The following is a 7,261-nucleotide window of genomic DNA, read 5'->3' as shown; positions in this document are numbered from 1 at the left end:
CGAATTTCGTGCATTGGGCCTCTAGACACATATATATTCCAGAGAGACCTTAATCTCAACATGTCCAAAGTGTAACTCATCACTTTGCCCTTCCTCCCCAATCAGCTTTTCCTCCGGTGCCTGATTTTCCTGTATGGCACCAGGATTCACCCAGTTTACAAGCCATCACTGGCTCAGCACTCTGCTCATCCTGCACATCTAAATGAATCACATCGTTCAGTCAGTAAACATTCGTTATCCATATCAATTCTTTTTAGCAAATAAAAATACAGGATACCCAGTTAAATTTTCATTTTAGACAATTAATGAATAATTTTTTAGTGTAAGTATAACCCGTGAGCAATTTGGGGACATACTTACATGAAAAAAATATTTGCTATTTATCTGAAATTCAAATTGAGGTGGTCATTCTATAGTTTACCTGGCAACTTTATTGTAGGTTTCCATTTTAATCACTCATACTACTGCCTTAGTTTTTGGACGCTCAAAGATTAAACAGAAGGCACAATTGCAAAACTGGTAACTTGCAACACAAGCTAAGTGCCATTTGTTACAGCTGAAGCTCATTCAGACCTCGTGTTCGAAGGTAAGACCATGAAGCATTTTGACAGTAACTTGCCAGGGACTCATGAATCCCAGAAGTGTCTTAGCACAGGCTGTCTCTACAAAATGCCGTAAATTGGTGGCTTAACAAACAAAAGATATTTTCTTACAGTTTTGGGGGCTGGGAAGTCCAAGACAGAGGAACCAGCATGGCCCATTTCAGGTGAGAGCTCGCTTCCGGCTTGTGGGGAGGGGGAAAGGAGCAGCGAGCTTTCTGGCGTCTCTTCTTATAAGGACACCAATCCCACCCCACCCTCACGATCTCATCTGAATCTGATTGCCTCCTAACGACCCCATCTTCAAATACCACCACACTGCGGGGTAGGGCTTCCACCCTTGATTTTAGGGGGACACAGTTCAGTCCACCACACAGAAAATTACCTAGTTTATAAGTTGGGCCAGTCCCTGCCCAAATGTCACTTGCTAACGCACACTCCCAGAAACCACCCCAAGACTAATTAGCCTCCTAATGGCCCCGCTTTGAGACAATAACACGTAGTCTCTCTGCTTCCTAATTGGTAAAGTAGTCTCTCTTCTCACCCTACTTTTCTCCCTCAATGGTTGGTTCTCAGATACTAGCTTCGCCAGTCAGCTGGGGGGCTTGTTAAAACCCAGAATGCTGGGCCCTCCAGAGGCAGTATCAGTAGATCTAGGCGGGGCCTGGGAATTTGCATTTCTAACGAGGTCTCAGGTGCTGCTTCTGTTCCAAGGACCCCGCTTTGAGAACCCCTGCTTTACAGATCTCTCAGTTGTCTGGGGTGGGGACTGAGCTCCCCATGTGATTCTAAGCAACAAGGCTGACAATCCTGCTCTAATGCATTTTCCACACTGTAGCCAGTTTGCTTTTTTTGAAAAGCACAAATCCGAGAAAGGAGCTTATCAGCTGAAAACATTTAAGGGCATCTCACTGCCCTCGGAGTTATACATGGTCCCTTACCAAGTCTTACAGGGCCTGCGTAATGTGCTCCCAGCTTACTTCTCTCTGCCACCTGCAGCCCCACACCAGATCCCATCACCACTTCATGCCCTGCGATCCAGGCTTTCATCAGAAATGATCAGAATCTGGACCACAGCAGTTCCCTGAAGTTGGCCTTGTTCTTCTTCTCCTTGAGTCTTGGCACATCCTGCATCCTTACTGGGAAAGTTCTCACCAATACACCTTTCACCTGGCTAACCCTTCCTTTCCCTGTAGAGCAGTGGTTCTCAACCTTTCTAATGCCGCGACCCTTTAATACAGTTCCTCATGTTGTGGTGACCCCCAACCATAAAATTATTTTCATTGCTACTTCATAACTGTAATTTTGCTACTGTTAATGAATCATAATGTAAATATCTGTGCTTTCCGATGGTCTTAGGCTCTACAGCAGCGGTTCTCAACCTGTGGGTTAAGACCCACAGGTTGAGAACTGCTAGCAGGGTCGCCTAAGACCATCGGAAAACACAGACTTTTTTTTTTTTCTGGGTTGATGCTTCTGAGCCCCAAAGACGCAGCCAGGTGTCTCTCCTTTGTGCCCCATGATGATCTTTACTAGCAACTAGCAGCTGCATCTGTGTGCACCATCTACCACTATGAGCTCGGCGGGGGCAGGGCTGTATGTTTATCCGTCCTTGCATTCTCTCTACTCTAGCTCAGTACCTGGCACAGAGCAGATGCTCAATACATAGTTGATTAAATAAATGTTAATTGTTGTTGTTGTTTTGAGAAGCATCAGCTTTCCAGTTTAAAGAGATTTGAATGTAAATTCTTGCTATGCCACTTATTAGGTGTAGGTGTAGAACCTTGGACAAGTCATTCACCTCTCAGAACTTGTTACCCACTGGTGAAAGGAGAATAACAGCAACTACCCTGGAAGCTGCTGTCAGGATTAGTGATATAATAGATATAAACCCAGAACACAATGCCTGTCAGGTCAGAGTTATAACAATAAACGAGTGGTCCTCTCTCTCAGTTCTCCCAAGTGGCCAGACCTTAGTTTAGTAGAATATGCTATTCATTGGTATAGAAAGCCTGGCCATACTTGAATTTAATGCCATTTACACCCCCCCTTCGCCCCCATTCCCCCATTTTCTCCCCACTGTGTAAAATCACAATCAAATTGATAAAAATGAGAATCAACCTGGAATCAGTGCTTCTCTCTGCTTTGTATCAGAAGGACAAAACTCAGACTTGGGCCTCCAGATATGCTGGTCTTCAAAGACTTATACAAGAAGCAAGGAGTCCCAGCCGGGTCCTGGGACCCCTGGGATTAACATTTTTAAAGTCCTCTTTCCCCATTTCTTTCCCCCAATATCCTGAAGAAATGAAAGTAAGGGAACTTTTTATACTATGATTCAAGGTGGAGCAGCTTAAGATATGCTAGCTGGAGACTGGCCTGGTGGCTCAGTTGATTGGAGCATTGTCCCATGCACCTAAAGGTGGTGGGTTCAATTCCCGGTCAGGGCACATACTCAGGTTTCAGGCAAGTACAGGAGGCAACTGATCGATGTTTCTCTCTCATATTGATGTCTCTCTCTCTCTCTCTCTCTCTCTCTCTCTCTCTCTCTCTCCATTCCTCTCTCTCTAAAAAAATCAATAAAAGCATATCCTCAGGTGAGGATTAAAAAAAAAAGATATAGTAGCTGAAGGTTAAAGTTTTCCTTGAGAAAGGTCTTGTCTTAGTGATAATCCACCCTGAGTTCACTCTAACATCCTCCACCCCATTCTCTAACCACATGATTCTAATGCCCTCTGTCTTCCACTCTCACACTTCATCTAGCAGTTGAGCTAATAAAGAGAGAAGGGTGAAATTATAGAATCAAAGGCTTGAAAGGACCAAGGAACTTTTAAAGAAGAAAGAGAAGGCAGGGGTTGGAGAGGGGGGGGGTGGATTTTCTGTCTACTGCAGACTTGACTCTATGTTGGTTGGCAGGCCACGCGAGATCTCAGACACCCTAGGGGTCAGAAAACTGTATTACTTAACGTGAAGCCACATTGTCTTAAGTTTATGCTAAACTGAAGACTCTTGTTATAGATCATGCCACCTCCTACTTCCATGATCAGGAGCAGAGAATAATGCTAGCGCTACTGGGTAAATCACAAACGTCATAAAAATGTTTGAACTGCTCATCCAAACCAAATACATTGCTCTGGTCTTAGCATAAACAACATTTGGATAAACAAACATTTTATGCTGTAGTTACCTTTATCTGTGTAGGGAACAAAGTAATCCATTACCTGCCGCGTGCTTATGAAAAAATAACGCATAGAAACAATTTGACAAGATTTCTCAATTACAAAGAACTTCTTTGCAACAAGTAATATATTGAAATTAATTGTGAATAATACAGGTGTAATGGCTAATTTTATGTGTCACCTTGCCTGGCCATGAGATGCCCGGATTAAACGTTTTGGGTGTGTCTGTGATGAGATTAGATTTTAAGTTGGTGGACTCCCTAACCTAGATTGTCCTCCCAATGAGCATCATCCAATCACTGAGGACCTGAATAGAACAAAAAGTGGAGGAAGAGGAATTTGTCTATTTTTTCTGCCTCACTGTTTGAGCTGGGCATCTCATCTTCTCTTACCCTTGGACTTGGATTTATACCACTGGCTCCCTGGTTCTGAGTTCTTTGGACTTGGACTGAATTATACTGCCAGCTTCCCTGGGTCTCCAGCCTGCAGACTTGGGTCTTCTAATCCCAAAATTTATTATGAGGAATTCACTCATGTGATTATGGAGGATGACAAGACCCAATATCTGTAAGAGGATATACACGGAGTGGCCAGATTATTATGATCTCTGAACACATAATAATCTGGCCACTCCGTGTATATCCTATATAATAAAAGGCTAATATGCAAATTATCCCCTCCACCAGGAGTTCGACCAGCAGGCAGGCCAGCCAACTGCCCATGTCCCCTCCCCATGGCCGGGCTGGCTGGACCGCATGAATTCATGCACCGGGCCTCTAATACACACACACACACACACACACACACACACACACACACACACTGAGTGGCCAGATTATTATGCATTCAGAGATCATAATAATCTGGCCACTCAGTGTATATCTATCCTCTTCCTTCTGTTTCTCTGAAGAACAGGACTAATAAAATAGGAATCCACTTATTGAGGGTATGGATTAAAAGACTGACAGAAGGTATAATAAGGCTATTCTCTCTGATTGGCTTTCCTGGGAGCTTTTATTGCATAGAGAAAATTTGGTTTAAAGTTAGTGTGCCTTTGATTGAGTTAAATATAACACCAAATGATTTACACAGAATTCGTATAATGAATTCGGAAGGGGAAAAGTTAAAACCCTCAATATAAATCCATTGAGTAATCTACTGCTAACACCAATATGGCTCCCTTCCCTTCTTGCATGCTGTTAATTCCATTTCTCTGGCTGGGTGTTTCCATTTGCCTGCAGAAGAGCCAGAGGCTCTGACAAAGCCAGCCGTCGCCTCTTGGAGACCCAGGAGGGGATGGGCCCATGTGTCTTCGATGCCTGGCTGTCTGGGTCTTGGCTCTCTAGCTAAGCCTCTCCCCCAGGACTTTTCACACCAGAGTGGGCTCCCTGTGTGCTGCCCCTCTTCCCTCTCTCACCCCAGTCTTTCTGTTTATGCAGTTTTAGCTCCTGGCCCTCAACCAGGACGGCCTCTGAAGGCAATCGTGTCAAACGCAGCGAGGAATGATTCTGTGCTCAGTCAGGGCTCGCCTCTCTTCCTCTCCGGAGAGAGGCCCGCGGAGGTCATTTCCCCTGGCAGCCTCAGCCTGTCCTGTCCCGAGGGTCACGCCTGGTCACCTAATCCTAGTCCCCTGAAGGCTATTGATCCTCTCTCTACTCCTGATTCAGGCCTTCTTGTCCCTTCCTTGGGTATGAGACTAGTACCCTATTCCTTCAGTATCCCCTGCCCACTCCTCCCTCCACCCCCACCCCTGCAGACAGGGCTGGGCTGTCTGACAAGCACCACTTGACCTGGCCTCTTTTCTCCTGATGCCGGTTTTCACTGAACCACTTTGTGTCCTCATCATAAGTGGATGCTATCAATTAGCTGAGGCTTCTTCTTACTCAGATAAGTTTGTTAGCATCTAACACTACTAGGACGACTAGGACAGTTACTTCTGTATAACTTACATGACAGATGTGTTGTGTCAATTCACGTTAGCCTATACCCCCCTGGGGGTTCTTGGGAATCCACCCTTCAGGATGGGTAGATTAGCATACTTGGGACTGTGGTCCAGAGTCCTTCTGGAGAGGGCAGCACTTCGAACCTGCATCCAAATTTGAAACAGAGAATTCCCTAGTTACCCAGGGCATGTGAGACACGATGCTCCTTGGTGAAGGACTGTTCCTACAGTTATTTAAAAATGGCATTTCAGGCAACTGAGCCTGTCATATAAAATAAAATTATGAAAGTTATAGGCAAGTATTAAGGTAAAATGGGCTAACTCTTTCTAGGTGGAAGTTTCTTGACCTTTTTGCAACACGGGCTTCAAACAGTGAGTACAAGTACATGTCCACTAACAAGGTTATCCCCAGAGGAAAAGATTTCCTGGGGAGGGTGAAAGCGAAATTTTAGAATCTTTACGAGACACTGATATAAGGAATTCTAGGTTTTGATAAACTTTATACATGGCCAAGCTGAGGCTTTCTGCATCTTTTCTCATATGAATAATAGGAAGATACACATACAGTTATTTATTTCATCCCTACCAATAGTTATTTACCATTTCTTCTTCCAAAATTCAGCTTGCCGTTGATTCCCATTATTTGTAGTAGTTATGTTCTGTAGAATTGCTGTTGAACACTGACTTGGCAAACACTGAACTGCTGCTCCTAAGGGGGACATACTGGGTTAGGCTTCTTTAAGCCTATGGTCACATTTCCGTCAACCAATCCATACATAACTTATGGCTGTGTCTCTATTTAAAGACACAACATTTAATATGTTATTGATTCATTAACGTTGAAGGACCAGCCAACAGCACCATAACTCATGCCTGAATGAAGCTTACCCGATAACCTGTGATTTTTCTGTAAGGTGCCTTCTTGTGCAAAGGAACGCTAGACAGCCCTTTAGCACTACATTTGGGGACATTATACATAGTGAAATCGTCAGTAAAACCCCACAAAAAATGCAAAAATGTGGTATGTATAGTCCCCCAAAGATGCTTGTTTACAATATAAGAGCTGAAAGGAGCAGACAGAGCAGCACCTTGTCCAACCTCAGCTGGGAGCATGTGGTCAGGGGACTCACTTTTCACCGCTCTGTGCAGGGTCACAAGGTCACAAATGACTGCAAAAGTGCCAAGAGTATTGTTCTGTCCAGTGTGGCTCCGTTTGTTGAGTTTTGTCCCATGCACAAGAGGTTACCAGTTCAATTCCTGGTCAGGGCACATGCCCCAGTTGTTGTCTTGATCCCTAGTAGGGGCCATGCAGGAGGCAGCTGATCCATGTTTCTCTCATGGATGTTTCTCTCCATCTCCCTTCCTCTCTCTCTAAAATAAATAAAAACAGATTTTTGATTTTAAAAAGGTGCCAAGAGTATTTTGGGGTTTACAAATAAGTTTTAGTGAGTAAGTCAATTTGCAAATATGGAATCTATGAGTAATGAGGATGATTATATATATTCTTGGTTCCCCATCGGCCTCTCTCTCCAACACCCTTATTC

This window comes from Eptesicus fuscus, chromosome 7, assembly GCF_027574615.1.
Source record: "Eptesicus fuscus isolate TK198812 chromosome 7, DD_ASM_mEF_20220401, whole genome shotgun sequence".
NCBI classification, from domain to species: Eukaryota; Metazoa; Chordata; class Mammalia; order Chiroptera; family Vespertilionidae; genus Eptesicus; species Eptesicus fuscus.
The sequence above is the reverse complement of the archived record's forward strand: the minus strand, read 5'-3'. Positions refer to the sequence as shown.